We start from the raw sequence: 22369 nt of genomic DNA, 5'->3' as shown, positions 1-22369 counted from the left end.
GCATAAAAATACTATACTGCTCAAAGAACTAGCATTGCTCAGAGGAAGATGCTCAGAACTTCTCAGTCATCCCTATGGTATTAATAGATGAAAATTTTGATGCTAAAAACGTGAATGAGAGAAATCGATGAGATTGGGTAGAGCCAAATGTAGTATCAGGGACTAAGTTTTTAAAATAAATAAGCTGAATAAACTCCAAAAGTTACTTTTTTAAAAAAGAATGTGATTAAAGACATCCTTAATATCAAGCAAAACTTAGCTCCCCCTCCAACATTATTTTTACCTTCCACCTCTCACCCCTTATCCTATTATTATGCCTTTCTTATTTAAATGAAAATAACTGTGCTATGAAGCAAAAGTTCAGGAGACTGTTTATAATGGAAACAGTATCTGCCAGAATGCCTCCCCCAAATCCATCTGTTCCAGAAAACATTTCAGATTCATTGATCACCTACTCTACATTGCCACACTTCCAATTCTGTCCACATTATGAAAAATGTCATCTCTTCAGGGGTAGAATCCACTGCATGTCATTTTCCACCACCCACAAATAAGTTCTACTATAACTGGCTAGGTAGTAGCCAATGTATAACTGTCAGATTGTTTTGTTACAGAATGCTCTACCATTTGCTGAATGCTGCTATCTTGCATTCCCTTATCCTGCTCTGTCTCCAGAAGCCACTTCCCAGTTCCCTTCTCCCGCATTCAACGTCAAAGAATGAAAGACATTACCATCTCAAAAAGAGATAGATAAGAATGCTAAGCAAAAAAAAAAAAAAAAATAGACACATGAAAAATAAAAGAGATACAAGATAATAGGAAAAACTAAGGGAAGTGACAGAAGCATCAGTCTTATACCTTACCTTTTGATTCCAAAAATCAAATAATGTAAATGTAGTATAAATATGATTGTTGTCTTAATATACAAGGAGGCTGTGAGTTCATTCATATGAGATCACATAATACTTCACTTTAAAAAAATAAATATTATGAGAATGGACTTCTAATATGTAATTGTTTCAGAATATTTCCTGATTACTGTCAGGAATTTTTATTAGTTTCCCTTCGAAATTCAGACTACAGCAAAAATGTTAACAGATGTGAAGCCAGAGGAATGCCTCATTACTAAATTCTAAGTGTTGTTGCTTCAGTGAATTCCAAGCTGTTTTAATAGATACTGCTATTTTGTTGGGATGGAAGGAAGGGATTTTTTTTTTTTTTTTTAATGAATGACAATGGCATATGGAATACAGCTTTTTGTATATTTTTGTTTATCTGTTTTTCTGGGCACTCTGAAAGCAATAGGACCTGAGAATTCTGAAACCATCTTCTTTTTCAATGGTGTCAGTCAAAGTTGAAAGGAAAGAACATCTGGGTACTGTTGGCAGTTTATGTGCTCCTGACCAACAGTGCATATTACCAGCCCAAAGAAGAAAAGATTAAAAAATGGCGGGGGGGAGACAACTAAAGAAAGAAATCACAAGAATTTCTAAAAACTCTTTTTCAGATCATCCAAAACTCCAACAGTCTACCAATTGGGCAATCGATTCTCAAGCTGTGATTTTATCCCTATCTTCTTCCAAATATCTAATTTAGTATTTTTCTATACTTAGAGTAACCAAAGAAAGCCCTAACTGAAGTTAGAGTTACAATGCCCATTGCCCTGAATCTGTATTAGTTTACCAAATTTGGCAAGCGGAACTTTGCAGCAGGGAGTTATCATGAGTGTGTATTTAGTATCAGTATAGGCATGCACGAAGCCCAATGTGGCCTGGATGGCAGAGGCAACATGCGTTAACAAAGCTATAAGGCTTCACCCGTAGAATTATATCTATAGCAATGAAGTTGATAGTCTGGCTTCTCCTCTGCATTGGTCAGGGACACTAGGATTATTGTGTTCTGCTGAGTGAGAAGGGAAAAACAGAGAAGGTGTCAGGAGACATATTCTGGGAAAACAATCTGAATGGTGTAGGAACTTAGACCAACATCAAAGATGTGCATCATAAGAAAGGAAATGTCATCAAATATTTCAAGTATTATAATGTGGATGAAATATTAGCTTCTTTCTGTATGATTGTAAGTAGGATAAGTATATGATGATGATAAGATGAATTTTTGTTCCGTTTTTGAAAAAAAAAAAAAAAACTTTTAATCTGCATAAGCCTAAGAAAATTGAGTTTCCTCAGAGGAAGAATGAGTTCCTTTCCCTGGAGATAGACAAACATTGTGTGGAAGACCATTTGGAAGGAGTATAGAAAGAATCTAAGCTTCAGGTGACGTGTACAGACAGTTTCTTCCAATCCTGAGACAGTCATTTGTAAAGGCCAGAGACCAGAAAACGTAAACGTAACATGAATTAAGTACCATTGGACGGCATTGCTGTTTATTTCTCAATTTGCATACAAGTGTTCACAATCATTCTGAAGAAGTCCTATTACACATTCCTTGTACACTGCCCGTAAGTTTATACTAGCAAAACAAATACATATCTATATTTTAAAAAGTAAAAAGAAAAAAAGAGAAAGGAAAAATTCATCAGATTATTCGATTCATCAATTTATTTAATTTTCCTTTGAGTAAAGTTGTCTGGAGTTTGCAGGTTAAGAGGCACTGGGCTAAATCTATGTACAATCTTCTGCAAGATTTTAGCAATACCTGGAATTACACTAGTCACACTTTCATTACTCTTCATTACTATATTGAAAAGTAAAGAAAAAGCTACCTGGAAACTTCATCAATGATACCTGCAATTATACCTAAAAGCAATACATACAATCACAGTCCATTTGCTAAAGAAATAATGTTTTCACACCAGGATGGTCAAACTGTAACAAATAGAATGCTAATATTTTAGTGCGCAGAAACTGCTTGCATAATCTGAATGAAAAACCCAAAATCTAAAGTTCTATTGCATGCATCATTTTATGGTATTTACTGTTAGACACAAAAGAAGAATGACTATTGCGCTACGTACCTTGTTTGAATATATTCCACCATCAAACCAATAGTACCTCATCTCTCTTCCTGCCTAAAGAGCTTTGTGAAAGACATTACAGATAAAGACCATTAAAGTTTGGCAATTTTGGTCACAGTGAACTTTTTATTTCCAATGCCTTCTGAAGTTATAAAATGTAATGGTGCAGTAGACATACAATTTAGTGACTTCCTATCACACCAAGTGTATAACTCAGTTCCCCATGGTTTGTCAATAATAAAAGAAAGAGTCCAAGGAAAACATAGCTAATAAATTACAGGTTTACTTTTTAATTTTCCTGTCTCATCAAAGACCTTTTTGTCCATTTATTTGGGAAGAAAATACATCCCAATGGCTGCAGAGTTCATCCTGTTTTCAGAAAATAGGAAAAAAGAAAAAAAAAAAAAAAAAAAGATTTGCCTGTGAATGTGCCTTTGTTTTACAAGAGTGCTCTTAAAAAATTCCCCAAAGGCGTAAACTACATTTTAGGAAGGGAGGAGGGAGCTGGATATGTATGTTCAGGTCACCAGGATTATCTAGCGTAGCATTTCACTTGTGTATGTACAGGCCAAACTTGTGGGGAAATAGTTTTATACAAAATCCTTCTGGTTAGATAACTAGTGTTTATCATAAATTAGATGAATTTGGGCGTCCGTGGATGGTATACCAAAGGAAAAAAGTATCCTAATAAAAGTTTGGTAAACATGCTCTTGGCTGAACAGATGAGGGTGACTTCTGAAGTTCATTAAGAATTCTAATCCCCATTAAATCTCATCAGCAGCAAGAAATGAAGACATCCATCCAAAATGTAATTAACGAAAGCTAAGTTATAGTCTAATTAATTATAAACATGTCCATCATAATGTAATGTTGTAATGACAGAAGCTGATCAGGACTGATAGCCATGACAGAAAATGGAGAGGTAGGAATAAAACAGTTTTTTGGTTTGTGCTAAATACTGATTATAGAAGAAAGTGATCGAATTAGCCACATGGACACTTTAGTCTATCTGGTAAGTAGTAGGACAATAATTTTTTCCTTCTATTCAACTCATCGTATTAATGAAAACAAAAAATACTCCCTGCCAGAACCAGAAATTGGGATTTTGCATGTTAATGAAGTCTAAAGCAAGAGACACCACATAGTTCTATTTATCTTTTCTCAACCACAGAATATTCAGTAGAATATATGAACCATTAGTATATTCTCTGAATTTAAAGCACATCTAAAGAGAAAACCTCCATTGAATTGGTTAATATTTTAAATAGTGCTTCAGTTTACTGGAGCATCTATTTTGCTACACTATATTTTCCAGACTACCTCCTGACCTTTGAACAGTACAAATTTAAGTTTCCTCTGATACTATTTGTAAACATGGGGAAAAATATACCACGTAATGTTAAAAGCTCATTCACAGAAATCACTATTTATTATTATTATTAAGACAATATGTGGAAACTAAACATAATGAGTTTCTAGTCCCCTGGAAATTTATGACATAGACTTTAAAAAAAAGACCTTTAATTTGTTGAATTGAAATTATCTGGTAGTTATTAAAGGCCAATACCTTGCTGAGTAACTTTCTACCTTTTTTTTACTGTCATCTTAATAAAGGTTTACCACATTTAGGGCGCCTGGGTGGCTTAGTCAGTTAAGCATCTGCCTTCAGCTCAGGTCATAATCCCGGGATCAAGTCCTACATCATCCAGCTTTCTGCTCAGCAGGGAGCCTGCTTTCCCCTCTCCCCTTGCTCATCCCCCTGCTCATGCTCTCTCTCTCTGTCAAATAAATAAATAAAATATTTTTTAAAAAAAGTTTGCCACATTTAAAGAAAGCATGTAAAATGAAGGGGGGGGATACGGGGGGAGGAGACAAACCATGAGAGACTATGGACTCTGAGAAACAAACTGAGGGTTCTAGAGGGGAGGGGGGTGGGGGGATGGGTTAGCCTGGTGATGAGTATTAAAGAGGGCACATACTGAATGGAGCACTGGGTGTTATACGCAAATAATGAATCATGGAACACTACATCAAAAAAAAAAAAAAGAAACCATTCATATTTTACGATTAATCACCCCTTTAAAAGTTACTAAAATGGATATCCTTCTTTTGTATAATAAACACACTAGTGGAATTCCACATTGAAAACAATTCTTGAACATGACTTATAATTAGAGCATTTTGTCATAGAATCTTATACAGAATAATTACTTTCTGGCTTACCTATTTTATAAATTCTGATTTTATATATTGAGTTTTATTTTATTTTATTTTATTTTATTTTATTTTTTTAAAGATTTTATTTATTCATTTGAGAGAGAATGAGATAGAGAGAGCATGAGAGGGAGGAGGGTCAGAGGGAGAAGCAGACTCCCTGCCGAGCAGGGAGCCCGATGCGGGACTCGATCCCTGGACTCCAGGATCATGACCTGAGCCGAAGGCAGTCGCTTAACCAACTGAGCCACCCAGGCGCCCCTCTATATTGAATTTTACGTCAGTGAGCTATGTGCTGTCATTTTTGTGGCATACAAACATAGGGAAAAATGAAAAAGGAACCAGGTTTTAGTGACAGTGCCAACATCAGGGAATTTGATACTGCTGCTTTGAAAAGATTAACAAAATGCTTTTTACGTGAATAAAAGAAAACTCAAAATCTCTAAAGGTATCAGTTTTCTAAATTACTAATGTAAGTCATGAACCTGTGAAAAACAATTGTTTAATATACATGGTAAATACTTCTGATTACAAAGCTGTATTACTACCATAACAGTTAAGTCCTAATTATATGATCCTTGATTGTACAACTTGCCTGCACATTCATTGGCAAAATGAAGCCTGTTTAGTTACTTGACTTAATTAGATATGCTATCTCTCCATTTTTTCCATTGTTTGCATTTATTCTTCTATGAATGAATGTCTTTTTAAATCCATTTAATCTCATGTGTGGGAAACGAACAGCTCACTGGTTTACTTAGATTCATGTTTTGCATTAATTCCAGATATGAAAGTTTGCTTTTGTCATAGTTGTAAGTTGGCAGTCAGGAGCCCAGGAATAAGACCTGGGCAACTGCCCCATTTCCATTGGAATTGCAACCTCACAGAACGGTTTCCTTCATCTACTAAAAATTTTTAGGACCTAAAATACAACTTTTCTAGCCACCAGTCTTATGAAGAAGCCCATCAACCAAGTTTGAGGGTCTTTAGAATCAAGTATTCTATGTCACATATGTTTATCAGAGTAAACTCAGACATTACCAAGGGTGATCACTTTCAGTAAATGTTTCATGTTGATAATGATGAAGGAAAATTAACCAAGCTCAATAAAAATGCCAGTATTTATAACAACAGAACTGGAGAACTAGCATTATATATCTTGAGGTGATTAAATATTATTAAGTAAGCTTGAAAGCTAAAACTTTGATATTTTTCTCTCTTCTTTATTATAAAAACATTTTATTTTTTTAAAAAAACATATTTGGCTACAAGTAGTAGCATTTTGCCCATCTTGTTTTTGCTGATATTTTGAAAAAGTTCAAGGAAGTTTTGCACATCAATCTCCATATTAGATGGTGGATCATGTTTCTCTACACTCTTTTTTTAAATATCTGATTTCATTCTGTATAACCCAATGGCATAAAGGATAGGGGAAAAAATCACAATCAATGAATCCATAAATGTCAGAAAAATGTACCTTTGATTAATAAAGACTATACTGTATATATTAACAAAGGTCTAAAGAAACAATATGTGTTCTTGCACAGCCCTTATACAAAGGATGCTAAATTTTTTTTGTAAGCTTGACTTATAGCCCCATGAAACTAGATTAAGGTCCTGGCAAGGGATAGTACAGAATGCATGTAACACTGTAGTGCTGAACTACCTCAGGACAGGCCTTGGAACTGTGTCATCTTTTTATTGACAAATATTAGTCTGCAAATAACAAAATGTAAAAGACAGTAGAGTGCCAATACACACTTCAGGCATGTTAATCTTTTCATCCACAGCTGCCTCGTTAGCAAAGCAGAGAAAAACTACTATAGGGTTATTATAAAGGTTGAATTTTATATTTACATATCTCACCGGGTAGATGCTGAGTGATTGAATGAATGTATGAGATATCTAGGGTTGTATCTTTCCCTGATATTCTTCCTTCCTTTTCAAAAATTGGACTATTAAATTCAGCTCTTGGTTTGCCAATCATTTCAATCAATAAAAATGGAGTATTAGCTCAGACCTGACAGAAATTAACATATCAATCTTTTTAAGAAAAGCCTCAACATTTAAAAAAGATAAATTTGCTAAAAATAATATAAATCTATACATAATCAAATAACTAAACATTTGGTGGATTAATAGCCATATTTTCATGGTATACAATAGAATCTTAGTCTAAAATAAAGAGTTGAAGTGAGGGAAAAAATTATTTTTATTGTAGCATGCATATGATTAAATTAGTTCTAGCACATGCAATTTTACAACAGTGACCTGAAATAAGAAAGAATGCACACTGTGTCCTATTTGCTTTGTGGCAAAATATGTTTATACAGTAAAACTTACTCTGACATGACTGCAATTTAGCAAAATATAAGATTACTCTCCGAGTATAGATAGATAAAGCATTTAAAGGATGACATGTCTGAGAAAAGCAAAAGGGATTAATAAAAATGTACATGGAAGAATTCGGTGCATAGGAGAAACAAGCCAATGTCATTTCCTGAAGAAGAAGCATAAAAATAGGAGTGGGGGTGGGAGAGATTATGTAATATGCATTGATGACTATGTGAACCACACAAATCTCCTGGTGTGACTTGATTTTTTTTTCTTTTTTTTTTTTACATTTTTTTGTTTGTTTTGCACCCACAGTGGGTAAGAAAAATATACAACCAAAAAAAAAAAGTTTCCTAATGCAGAACATTTTTGCCAGAATAAATATGTTACAGAGGAGGTTTGGAGGATACAAAACACTGAGCCTGAAGAGTGCAAACTGAAGAGCTCCCTCAGAGGGATCTGAACTTGGCTATAAATATCTTCAAGGTAACCGTGTGACTAAGGGAAGGACATCATTCATATGTCAAAAGATAGAAGGACACAGAACAATGGCCTATAGCTAAAGAGAAGGAAAAAAAAAAAAACAAAAAACTTTTGCTAGTTATTTTAAAAGTTCTTAAGACTGAGGTCAACTGGTCTGAATCACTAGCAGACAAGTGCACAGCAATGATTGCTGTTGATAGTCAAGGACGTTTTGTCAAAGGTATTGGCACCAATGGTGAAGTTAGCATGTTAGAATCCACATCATCCTTAGCATTACAGGGCTTATTAAGGGAGATGCAGATGCTAGTGAGACAAAGTAAATACACCTTCATCGACTCATCCCCTTCACCATGAGTTAAATATCTAAATAGGTAAATAAAGTTCCTAGAAACCACATTTGTAAGTAGCCAAAGGGCTCTCTTGTATGCAGATGGGCACAAATCCAGACCCTTTGGCCATTTTACATTCTGTTTCTAGTCCAGGTTACTTCTCTGTTTTTAATATAGCTTATTTTTTCCTACTTATAAAAGTAATGCATGCTTATTTACAAACATTTAGAGAACTAAAGATTACTCTTAATTCAACCACACAATGACAGCCACTGTAAATATCTGGTTTATATTCACCTACACTAATAAGAGACAAACTCATACGTTTTTAAAAAATGGAATCATGTTACACATCTCATTTTAACCTAATTCTTTTACTTAATATATCAAGGGCATATTTCCACATCAATAAATAAAACAAATGTGGGTCAGAATAAGAATAGGCTAAGCTAAAAGTAGAGGAAGAATTAGAGAAACTAGTCCTCTATTTTCCTCACAGCTGCAAATCTTGGCTCCACATAGTCTTCTCTTCAAGGGAGAGTGGAGGATGCATTTTTAAAGATGTTGTTGATTCCTTCCAGTGAGGCAATAACATAGTATATTCATTTCTTCACTCTGCAAACATGTACTGAGTGGCAACCAGACATTAGCTATGTGTTAGTAGCTAGACAACACCAACATGGTGCCATCAAGGGTTTCTCCCTGATTCCTCACGCTGCTATTGCCTCTGGGAGAGCAGCAAACATCTTTGATCTGTTTTATAGCTAACACATAGTAGAATCTTGGAATGTTGCTAAATGAGCTGAAGGGAACTATACATGTAAACATTCATTTATTTTTTTTTTAAGATTTTATTTATTTATTTGAGAGAGAGAGAGAACCCAGAGGGAGAGTGAGAGGGAAAAGCAGATTCCCCACTGAGCAGAAAGCCCAATGTGGGACTCGATCCTAGACAGCAGGACCATGACCCAAGCCGTAGGCAGATGCGCAAGCAACTGAGCCACCCAGGCACCCTGTAAACAGGCATTTAAAATGTGGGGTGGTAAGTACTGCAATGGGGGCCAACTCAAAGTACAGCACAGGCACAAAAGTTCTGGGGGGGTAGGCATAAAAGAAACTTCTCTCAAAGTTGGGGAGACATGTGAACTGTTGATTCCCAAATCATAAGGAGACTGGATGCAGAATTCATAAATTCACAAATAAATTTGCAAATCTATAGTTTAGCTATAAGGTGTAACTTGAATAACAGCTTGAACGCCATATTTTTTTTTTAATTTTATTTATTTATTCATGAGAGACAGAGAGAGAGAGAGAGAGGCAGAGGGAGAAGCAGGCTCCCAAGGAGCAGGGAGCCCGATGCAGAACTCGATCCCAGGACCCTGAGATCATGACCTGAGCCGAAGGCAGACGCTTAACCATCTGAGCCACCCAGGCGCCCTTGAACGCCATATTTAAATAAAACTGCATCTTACCAATGACTCTTTCTCAAGAAATTTGGTGATAGTGTGTGTGTGTTTGTGTGTAGGTCTGAGGAAATGGGAAGAATAATTCTCCATTTAGCTCAAATCTGTGTCTGTAATAGTTCATCAAGTCCTACTACTACATATTCTTATTCAGAGGAGCAAAATTTGAGTTTATTTTTGATTCAAATTAACAAAAAAAGTTGAAATGTATTTAGTACCTTCTATGAGTAAGGAACAATACAAAATACTCTCTCCGTATTAACTTAATTAGCACATCAATGCTATGAGATAAGTATTAACATCTAAATTTCATAAAACAGGAAACTAATATACAAACAGGCTAAGCAGATTGAGCAAGTCACAAAGCTAGTAAATGATCGAGGTGAAACCCAAACCCAAAGCATCTGTTTTTATTCCACTGTGCTGCACGGCCCTATTCAAACTATTCAGTATTTATGTTGATTTATCAGCAATATAGTTTGTTAGAAGTGTTAAGTCCCTAAAGGATGTGCATCATATTGAATATTAACAGATATCCTTAAGAATCTTACTATATTGCTAATCAAAGATTAGTTTTCTCCTGTATAACATGGACATACAGGGCTTAGTAACACATGCTGACTAAATCTGTATCAAAATCAAAGTAGGACTAAAAGTATTTCATTTCAATGTCTTGTATTTTGAAACCAAGATACCCACAAATACGCTGATTATTTAAAAAGCACTAGTGATATGGAAAGAGGCTTTAAAAAGGAAAGCCTTGCAAAAACACGGGTGATTGCATTTTAACGACTTCTGAGATTTATTAGGGTTTGTGTCTCATCATTCTCTCCGGTATGGTTTCATAGACTACGGAAACAAGACAAGTGAATAATAAGCCAATTCAGTCAATGGGCGGATTTCTAACATTGTCAGTTTTGATTATTAATAATACTACTCATTTTATTCAATTAGTGTTTCCAAATAGTTTCTGGAAATATGCTTCAAATGGCAAGATGTTTTTTTCTGGTGGTTGTGTTTTTAATGATATTGATGGTACAAATTTTTCTTCTGTGTAAAATTTCTTTTATATTAAGTAAAAATGATTTCTTTAAGCAAGTTCTTTTTACTTACTTGTTACAGTATAAGGAAACATTAGGAGATAAAGTAGATAATGTTTATTATCCAAAATGTTTCTCTTTAGGTAAACCTTAGCTACAGAGAGGTCTTGAATCAGATGGAATATTAGGGCATTGCCGGGTCTAAACTGCCCGATGTATATAACAAGCTAACAGGCCCAATAGAATATGGGACGAGAAGGCTACTTCAAGCTGCCTCTGGGAATTTATGACAACATCATATCTGAGGCTGGAGATAACTGACCTGAGGCAGGTAGAGCATGGCATGGGGACTATTGCTTCATATGTCAAAAGATAGAAGGACACAGAACAATGGCCTATAGCTAAAGAGAAGGAAAAAAAAAAAAAAAACTTTTGCTAGTTATTTTAAAAGTTCTTAAGACTGAGGTCAACTGGTCTGAATCACTAGCAGACAAGTGCACAGCAATGATTGCTGTTGATAGTCAAGGACGTTTTGTCAAAGGTATTGGCACCAATGGTGAAGTTAGCATGTTAGAATCCACATCATCCTTAGCATTACAGGGCTTATTAAGGGAGATGCAGATGCTAGTGAGACAAAGTAAATACACCTTCATCGACTCATCCCCTTCACCATGAGTTAAATATCTAAATAGGTAAATAAAGTTCCTAGAAACCACATTTGTAAGTAGCCAAAGGGCTCTCTTGTATGCAGATGGGCACAAATCCAGACCCTTTGGCCATTTTACATTCTGTTTCTAGTCCAGGTTACTTCTCTGTTTTTGACCCCAGTCTTAAGAACTTTTAAAAGCAATAGTCATCAATGCTCCACAGTTTTTTACTATAAGTAGAGTAACACTCTTGATATCCTTAGATAGCACTCCCTTTTCATGAAAGCTTTTTAGAATTTTTTTTAAAGATGTATTTATTTATTTATTTATTTATTTATTTATTTATTTATTTATTTATTTATTTGTCAGAGAGAGAGAGCACAGGCACGCGCGAGAGAGCACAAGCAGGGGGAGCGGCAGGCAGAGGGAGAGGGAGAAGCAGTCTCCTGGCTGAGCAGGGAGCCCGATGCGGGGCTCGATCCCAGGACCCTGGGATCATGACCCGAGTGGAAGGCAGATGCTTAACGACTGAGCCAACCAGGCGCCCCTACTCTTTAGAATTTAAAAATATGTAGTATTCAGTGAAATTATAGGACTTAATGTCTTATCATGAAAAGTAAGTTGGACGGAGACCTCTTTAAGTACCAGGGAGCAGCAGGAAGAAAAATGAAGACCAGGAGCAGAGGTAAAAAAAACAAAACTTAATGAATGTGGAAGGAAAACTAACTTTTCATCAGTCCATACAGAAAACCAGAGAAGAGGGCAAGATGCTGGACAGGGGAAGGTCAAGTTGGAGGAGATGAAAAGATAGAGGAGAAATTCTTAGCCTGGGTCGCGCCCTTCTCAGCCAGCAGGATCCTCACTACTAGCACTTTCCCGCCCACTGCGTGTTCCTGCCACAGGTGACCACGAGACTGAAGACCTGAGAGAAAGCAAGGAGGCAGAGTTGTAGACAGCGATTAGAAAATAAAAATGATAGGTTTAGAATGAGGAAGAAATGGTGAATACCGTCTAGTCTAAGTAGTTATTTACTAAATAGCACCCCACTGGCCTGCACGAGTTCACAGAGCTCCCAATGCACTTCAATTACTCCCAGGGCATAGATTGTGCACACCAGGAAAATACGGCTCAATGCCCTTAGGAAGATGCCAAATTTACTACAAGGTAGGAAATTCTGTCCTGGGAAAATCCTATGTAGTACAAATCATACAAATAACAGTCTTGGGGCCAGAGGAATATTAAAATTCTATTGTTCTTACTAATCTGTGAAATGAAAGGATGCTTAAGCAGGTAATTGTCATTTGGAATGGAAGACAAAACAACATATATTTTAATCAACACACTTATTAAATGTCAATTATAATTTTCATCAACTAAATTATATCACACTAACTTGCAATAGCAAGTTTGCCAAATGTTAATTAAAAGAATAAGCGTTTAACTATTAGTTTAATTTTAGTGCCTTTGGAGTTTTCACATTTTTATATTTATGATTACTAAGCAATTAATCTTCTCTCACTTTCGTCATTTTTTTAAACCTAACTTAACATACAAAAATGCTCTCATAAAAATTATTTTAATTAACATGTGATTGAAAATTAATGAAAACCTTATTTTTCAAGCTATTTATTTCATAAACAAATCTAGATATCGGAGAACAATGCATGCATGCTAATATGAACAATTCATATGCTACATAAATGGCTTCTTCTCTTGACATCCTTTTAAACACATGTGCGTATTCATATTAAAGTGTATCTCTTAATTGGTTTATAGGAGTTGAGGACCTGAGCTACAATAGATTGTAATGTTTTATCATAATATTTATTACCTGATACAAAGTATCATACTTTATGTATTAATATGTCAGGTATTAAAAATACCATTTAAACATTGGTTCCATTCACATTTGTGCATATTTAAATTAGGTAAAATGTATTTTGTTGTTTTCATATACTCTGAAATTAAAAGTCTCTCTTTTTTGTAAATGTAATATTAAACTACAGAGCTAATCAAATAAGCATTTTTTTCCAGGTAAAAATTGAAGAAAGAGTGTTACTTAGACTTTCACAACTGGATCTTTATTTTGATGATGTTAACTGACTTTCTGTTTTGGATAATCTTGTTTGAAACCAACATCATGATCAGATAGATATTATCCATGGTCAAGAGGCAATAATTAATTTTTTAGACCTAAGGGTTAAATATAGTATTGTTGATAGAGTTGGATCCAGTGTCCACTCTAAAGTATATATGAAAAATAGAAATATATAAAATATAAAATTATCAAGATAGTCTGTGAAAATGGTTGGAAATTTCAAGAATTGTATCATAATCTGTAATGAAGCCATTTTGATCTTATGTGATACCAATTCATTTTTATGACATGGCCTTCACATAAATCCCTCCAATTCTCTTTAAACTGACAAATACCTGGGGCATTTTAACATCTATAAGCATTTTGAATTTTACATAGAAAACACAACATATCAGATCATTCTTGTTCTTAGTCTCAGTCGAATTTCAGAATTTAGAAGGTAAGTACAAATGAATTGTCTTTTAAACGTAATCAAAGGAACTGTGCATTTCTTGGGTTGATATTATATGTCATATATTCATTTGTTGGTGTTCTGTTTTCCCAGACTCTGAAGTAAGGTACATTAAAATGGAGAATTTCTCTGTTTTGTTCACTGTTGCATCATTAGTAGAATTCAGTGTGTAGCACATAATGGGTGATCAATGCTTGTCAACTAGATAAAAGGATGAATAAGGCCAAGAAAACTGAAATACAGTAGTAAAAATTGTCATCATTTTTTTTAAAAATCCCATGAATTTAGAATATACGTAGGTTTTAAAATAGCATGTATATAAACTGAAAATAATGTTCAAACATTTTAACTTCATTTGTAGGCTATCTTCTAAAGCTAAACTATACACATTCATTCATTCATTCATTCATTCGTCCATCCATTCATAAAAACATTTGTGAATGCTTCTATGATATGCCAGCCATAATACTAGGAGTCTATGAATCATATTCTGAGTCTATTAAAAGGAGAATGATGTATAAAAATAATGCAATAATAATGTAAAACATGCTGTAACGGAGTATGACAAAAACTGTGCTAGGAGATCCCCAAAAAGGAAATGTCTGACTGCCCAGAAATCAGTATAGGCTGCACTGAAAGTGAGGTTTGACTTAAGACGGAAAGGAGAAACCGGGAGTGTGGAAATCACAAATCAAGAAGGTCATTGTGGGAAGATGACAAAAGTACAAGGGGATTCATTATATGGGCTGGAAAAACTGCTCATTTTTTTTTCAATAAGTTCCCCCCTGCCAGGATATTTTGGCAGTGGGGAATGACAGCAAATAAACCTAGAAAAATAGCTGGTAAAATTAATCATTATTTGTGATTGAATAATTAAGTAAAATGGTAAATTATTGTGCCTTTGACAAGTAAGTGTCTATATTCAGTTCCTTTTAAGTGGAAATGCATTTGGAAAAAGAAAAACAGGATATATGATTCCCTACATATCATGTTCATAGTGGGTATTAGTACATTATCTAGAGCATATAAATCAATTATTAAATGGAAACTGCCAGGGTTTTATCAAAGCTGGTAATTCAATATAAAACGCTTATAATATTTGTATTGGTAGTATGCTAATTGCTTTCTTATCACATGAGCTAATTTGGGATATGGAAGTCACTAATATTTTAAAGCAGTGATAATACTTTAAGATGTATTAATAACTTTACTAAGATTAACCCATTTCATGTTCACTCACACGCTGTCTTTAATATTATATATAGCAAAGTACTTTCACATAATATTCATTAAAATTGAATTCATTAAGACAAAGCAGAGACTAGAGATGTTATATACTGCCTGAGAATAATGGATGAACTACAAGATGTTTCTGTTTTAATCATCCACAGATACTCACAAAAAGCTGAATGGCTAAGAAAAGAAATCCTGTATTAGGAGCCCACCATTGAAAGCACATGCAGGCTGGAAGATTCTAATGGAACTCAGGTCCCAGGAGAGAAAGTGGTTTTCTCTAGTGCTCTAAATGTTTAGTATTATCGTAGGACCCTAGATTTCAGGGATTCACTCTTCATTCTAATGGTTCACATATTTGGCAATATTGGGATTGTCAGAAAACCAAGGGCATTATTTTTCAAAATCATTTGGTACACAAAAAAATCATTGCCTTGTAACCACAATAATAAGCCTCATTTTGCTAAATTTTCTTGTATTTGTTCTATGGGTTAGTATTATTTTAATTTAAATTAAGTATGGGGAGAGTCACCACAATCTCTGTAGTATTGGAAACTGCATCCATCTTTGGTCCCAAAAATAATTTTAGATCTCCCAGCATCGCTTCTGGATTGTTCAATTCTACTTCTACATCCCAAACTCTCTTTTTAAACACACCATGGTATACTAACTTTACCCCTGAGGTCATTCTTCATATTAAGTTGAATATATAAACCTAAACAGTGCTTTAATTTCAATTAAATTATCATAATTCTTTTTTAAAAAGATTTATTTATTTAAGGGGGGGTGGAGGCAGAGAGAGAGGGAGAGAGAAAGCAGACTCCTTGATGAGCGCAGAGCCCAATGCACGGCTCCATCTTAGGACCCTGACATCATGACCTGCGCTGAAACCAAGAGTCTGACGCTTAAGTGCCTGAGCCACCCAGGAACCCCTAAATTGTTATAATTCTTGACATAAACATAATACAGGCCTAAGCTCCATACCTTTTTTTTTTTTTTTAAAGATTTATTTATTTGAGAGAGTGAGAATGAGAGAGAGAGAGTGTACATGAGAGGAGGGAGGGTTAGAGGGAGAAGCAGCCTCCTCGCCAAGCAGGGAGCCCGATGCAGAACTTGATCCAGGGACTCCAGGATCATGACCTGAGCCAAAGGCAGTCGCTTAACCGACTGAGCCACCCAGGCGCCCCTAAGCTCCACACCTTTAAATTGCTTAAATTCATATGTAACATATGATTGCAGTATTTTTTGAAGTCAAAGAAAAATTATGAGAGGAAGCTTATGAGCAATTTCCATTCAAGAGTGTGCTAGATTTTTCTTACTGATTTCTTCAAAAATAGCATTGTTTTCAGAAACTAAAAATTTTGTGAATTGCAAAACAGATATAATAAAGCATTTTCCTTCCAAGTTCAGGTGAGAAGAGACAATAGGTGACTCTTTTTGGTGTACAATAAAGGAATTATGCTCAAATGTACCACATCCCTGTTCTCACTTTACTCCATGATGAGAAAACTACAATCTAGGATGCAGATCTCACCCTACGGATAATTCCCACATGCTTATTTTGTTGAAAACTAGGGGAAAAAAACAAAGGCAACTTCTAAATTTTCAAGTCATAGTTTGAAATGAAACAGAAAAAAAATAACACGTAAGAGTGGGATTCTCATCACATAAATCAGAAAATCTGAGACTGAAAAGATGCTTAATAGCATTAGCCACTGTGGACATATGAATAAAATGGCAATGAAATAGTCTATATGCCAACAGAATGGCTAAAATGAAAGAGGCATAAAATACCAACTAGGAGAGAATGCAGCACATCCAGAAGTCTCATGCACTGTGGGTGGGAATGTAAATTGGCGTAACAACTTTGGAATACTGCTTGACTTGGCAGTATGTGCTAACGCTGAAAAAAATACATGTCTTATGCCCCATAATTCCATTCCTATGTCTATACCTAAAATAATTCCACACATATGTTCACCACAAGACACGTACTAAAAGGGAATTGGAAGGGACCCTTAAAAGGAACTCTGGATTTAGGTTATGTTCTGTTTCTTGATTGGGGCACTACTTACATAGTTGTTTCAATTTGTGCAAATACACTTAACGATATATATACTTTATTTAACTATATTATACTTTAACAAAAAAGTTTATTTAAAACAAGCATCCTGGCCACTCTTTGACATCAGAAGCAAGTTATTTTATCTGAACAAATAGGGCATTCCCACCATGCATCCTATATACATTTAGGCACTACTAACGGAAGGCATGCTAAATAATTGTTGATAGCTTATTTCTAGGGCAAAATGGCAGGCTGGTTAATTATTTACAAAACTATTCCTCTTTTTCTCCTGGGCATTCATCACGAAAATATTTCCCATCATTTCCTGTTGGTGGATAGCAGATATGTGACTGATATGACCAATACAATATGTGTATGAGTTTATTCATCACCTGCAGGCCCAACCCATAAAACCCCACACAATCCTCTTCCATATCTCTCTACTTGTCTAAAAGAGTCAGAGGATGGAGAGAGGAGTCTAAGACCTAGCCAATCATGTAACAACAAAAATCTCATCTCAGACCTATTCTGGATAGTGATATAAAAATAAATAAATGGTATTGTGTTTAGTCATTAAGATTTGGGGTTATTAAAAGAGCAAGCATACCCTAATACTAGCACTGAAACCAACTCAGTAAGCAAAAGTAGCTAGGAATAGTCAAGGAGGCTGAGAAAAGATAGCTCTCCTAGACACTGAAACATTTGGTCCAATACAACCCATCATGGATCAGACCTAAACAAAAGTAAGTGGGTCTGGTTGAAATCCAAGATCAAAGAGAACCACTTATACAGAAAATTCTGAACAAATATTGTGATTCATCATAGGATGAAACACCCATTCCTTCTTAGATTTTGAGTATGTAGTTGCCATCTTACTTAGGAATATCTCTGTTGTTCATTCTTGGCCCAACCTTGTATCTTCAAAACAGGACTTGCTTTAATTAATTTCCCAAAGTTCACCTGAGTTTTATATAAAATAATCACTTCTTATCTGCACGAACTTGGATGAAACTGAATTGCATTTGAATTGACTAATATAGATATCATCTATATTGAAATGTGGTTAATAATATAATAGTATCTTTGCTTAGTTCATTAAATAATAAATACATGTAAGACATGCTGCTTCGCATGCAGTGGACAGTCAATAAATGGTGGCTACCACAGCCATTACTATCGCTTCTTTGTTTTTGAGAGATCCTAGTTAGGGTTTATCCTTCAAAATAGAGCTTGCTGGGGCACCCAAGTGGCCCAGTCGGTTAAGCATCCAACTCTTGGTATTGGCACAGCTCATGATCTCATGGGTTGTGAGGTCAGGCATGGTGCTGAGCCCTGCACCTGGCTCAGTGGGGAGTCTACTTGAAGATTCTCTCCCTCTGCCTCTCCCCCCATTCATGTGCTCTCTTTCTCTAAAATAAATAAATCTTTGAAAAAATAGAGCCTGTTGTTCATGCTATTGATTCACACAATTTATTCATAGAGGTAGGCCTCAGGGCATTTTATAAATTATGCAAAATTTTGTATATACATCCCTTTTTAGTTTCTCACTACATTCTCTGAAGCTGTTCATGGTTTTCATGAGGTTTAAGTGGGTTTTTTGCCCCAAAATAGATACCACAGCTAACTAATAAAGGGTTAGAAGAATTTATTTTTGAATTCAATTCTACAACCCATGTTGGTCTGTAAATAAGTTTATACTTTATCCTTAATTTCTCCAGTATAAATATGTTGAGTAAATTGAAGTTTACCTTGAGCTAAACAAACATCACACAAGGTAATATGCCTCATCATATTGAGAAAAAACCCCAAAATCAGTAAGGATATGACATAACTGATGAGTAGTTCTTTATGTTGAACGAATTTCTCTCCACATAATGTGAGTTATTCCATCAAACAGTTGGTATATGTGTATACTTCCATGCGCTGTAAGTAGGCCAACTTAAGCCAATGCAGTGACAATTGCATTGGCAAATTTTGCAGTTTGATCATAAAAAAAGTCTCAGAATTTCCCTCATGCATTTATCTATTGTTTGATCCAGGAGGCCTGTATGCCAATGTTGATGTCACTTGCCACTTTGATTTACAGGAGAAACCACCTAAACCATTGCTGAAAGAAATTAGGCCATTGCTTAATTTATTATCAACTTGTGTTTGATGTCTAGAAACGATCGTTTGATTTTGGTGGAGATTCAAGAGTTAAATCAGTTTCTGTAATGAATATTATATTTATAAATACTATAGTAATAAGGATATTTTTATATATGTTGATTTCACAATGTATATAATGATTTGTATTCTTTGCAATATGTAATATAGAACTGATAGCATTAGCTCCAATTTATCAATGGAGCTAAAGAAAAAAAAATAAATTTAGAAAGGTGTGAAGTTAAGTCTAAAGTCACATAGGTAACAAATGGAAGGAGTAGGGAGGGGCTCAGACAAGGTCTTCTACATCCTGGGTAACAAGCTCTGCTGCATTTCTTCTTTAGCTAATGCAAATATGTGACAAATGTATCTAACAGAACATTATTTTCAAACCTTGTTTTTTGTAAAGAAACTCTCATATTCTTCTTCTTATTTTCTGTGCCTCTTTTTATTTCCCTCCTTGCCAGCATGTTCCTCCACGCGTCCAACATAGAGATACGATATGATTTCATGGAAACATACAGATTTCACATCACATATATCAGCCATACAGCCACAAGATCAACTGCAAGCATAATTAACTTTAAAATGACTCAACTTTCTTCAGCCTGATCATTCTGTCTTTATTGAATTTTAATGTCTTTTATTTTAATCAAACAATATCCCTTCGCAGGATATACACTAAGAAATTAGTTTTCCTAAATGAAATTGCTTTTTTATTACCATTCTACCATACACTCCATTTACATCTCTAGAACATTAAAACCACTCTTTGGATGTGACTTCACCAGCAAGTGAAGTGTGTTATTTGTACGAGCTCTGGCGGATGGAGCGCTTCCTGTATGGGTGTGGGCAGACAAGCTACATTAACAAGTCTGAATATCACAATGTTTCACAAGTATCCACCAAAGCTAGGAGATAAATTTTGTATTCTCAAAGCAATGAAAATGTAAGAGACTGGGATGGGTTTTTTGTTTTTAATTTTGTGTGTGTGTGTCATGAAGAAGGGGAGGTAAATTATTAGGACAACCACCTAAAAATAACATTGAAGCAAAAATTGTTTTTAATTTTAGGATGTACTTTGCAAAGCAAGATAAGTATTAAATAAATTCTTCCACTCTAACAGAATTGGTTTCTCTTAAATAATTGTTAAAAGATATTCTAAAAAAAATACATGCATAGAGTGTTTTAACCTCAGGGGTTTGTTTTGAAATTCCTAAATGCAAGGACAAAGTTTCTAAAGCTAATAAACTATCTTTACAATAAGGATCTTCAGAACAAAAACCACCATTAGGCTAGTTCTTTTCTATTTTATTACTTTATATTTTTATTCAATTCATTAGGGCTTTTATTTTAATGAATTAAAAGAGGAAAAGAGTATTCACTGGTGAACAATGAAAAACACTAAATGTATCTAAAAAATCAGGGTAGAAGCAGTGTATGTTTTATGACTTCTCAGTGCTACATTTCTCTTCTACTGTAGAGTTTCTAGGTTCCTCCTACATTATAAATCTTAAAACCATTTCTTTATATACCCTTAGATTACACATAGCTGCCAGGTTATGTATGCAAATAGCAAATTTGAAAACATTACTCCCAAAGTATAATCTAGTTAGGTTCTTAATCCAAACTGAAAGTTAGACAAATGTATCTGATTGTATCTACAGCATAAATTTACTGTTATGTTTTCCAACCACACAAAGGTATAGGGAAGGATTCTACCTCCTACTTCTACAAGCTTTCTTGTCTAGTGACAAAGTATGACTGTATCAAAACTGGCTGTTACATACAGCGATTTATGTAGATTCTTCTGTGAGTACCTTGCAATGGCTGCCTGAAAAAGTACATACATAAAAGGTGAGAGATCACCACAAAGGTCCCTGGAGAATATCCAGAGTATTTAAATGCTCTCTTAAGAAAATGAGAGAAAAGTAGGGATAAAAGAGCATACTCCAGTCTTTCAAAGAAAGGATACAAATTCTTCCACATATAAAAGCACAGAGGTTCCTAGGCAAAGATTACTGTTAAGTCAGGTCTTTAATTAATTAGTTGGAGAAAAGTCTGAAAAGATTTTTCCTCCTTGATCATTAGGTCATGGACCAGCATTCTTCTCATTGAAAAAGGATATAAGGAAATAAATCTATGGTGATAAACCAAGGGATGATCTCCGCTGAAGGATGGGATAAATTATTAAATATATAAAATACTTTAATTATTCAAACAAGTGAATTCTAGATTTCAGACTAATTGCCTAAAAGAATAAATCCACCCTTAATTTGTTGTCTACTAGTCTTATCTGATCTAAATCATTTTGTCATGAACATTAGAGGTATTATTAGTATAAAATATTAGTTTAGTAATAAATGATTAATTCAGTTTTGAAATTGTTTAGACTCCCATATCATATAGTGGCACCTTTGCTCTACCATAATATCATTTTTTTTCAGGTTTTTGAGATTTAACCACTGACAAAAAAAAAAAAAAATACATGTTAAATATACATAATTTACCTTCATGATTAACTTTATTAAGTTAGCAAAATGTGTAAATGGTAGCACCTAATTCCAGGCACATCTACATGGCATTTCCTTTTTCAGTTTACACAGCTGCATAAATTAACACATTTCATCAGGGCATGCCAAAAATACATGGCCCAAGCGCCAGTTCAACCCTATGACTCCTTCTGAATGCCAAAACAAGAGCAAAGCAAGGCCCTAACTACACACACCAGAAAACTAAAACAGACAAGAAATATAAAAAGTAGCATGCAAGGTCAGAGTAGCCAAGAAATAATTCAGAAAATACTGGCTTGGTTTTATCTTTTCTTACATAAAACAAATGGATTTAAGACAAAGCCACATACTTAATGAGTCTTTCAAAACAAACTCATTCA

The sequence above is a fragment of the Mirounga angustirostris genome, unplaced genomic scaffold (assembly GCF_029215605.1).
Source record: "Mirounga angustirostris isolate CCGP_5_RB_7025 unplaced genomic scaffold, mMirAng1.0.hap1 SCAF_3, whole genome shotgun sequence".
In the NCBI taxonomy this organism is placed as follows: Eukaryota; Metazoa; Chordata; class Mammalia; order Carnivora; family Phocidae; genus Mirounga; species Mirounga angustirostris.
Note: the sequence above shows the minus strand (reverse complement) of the source record.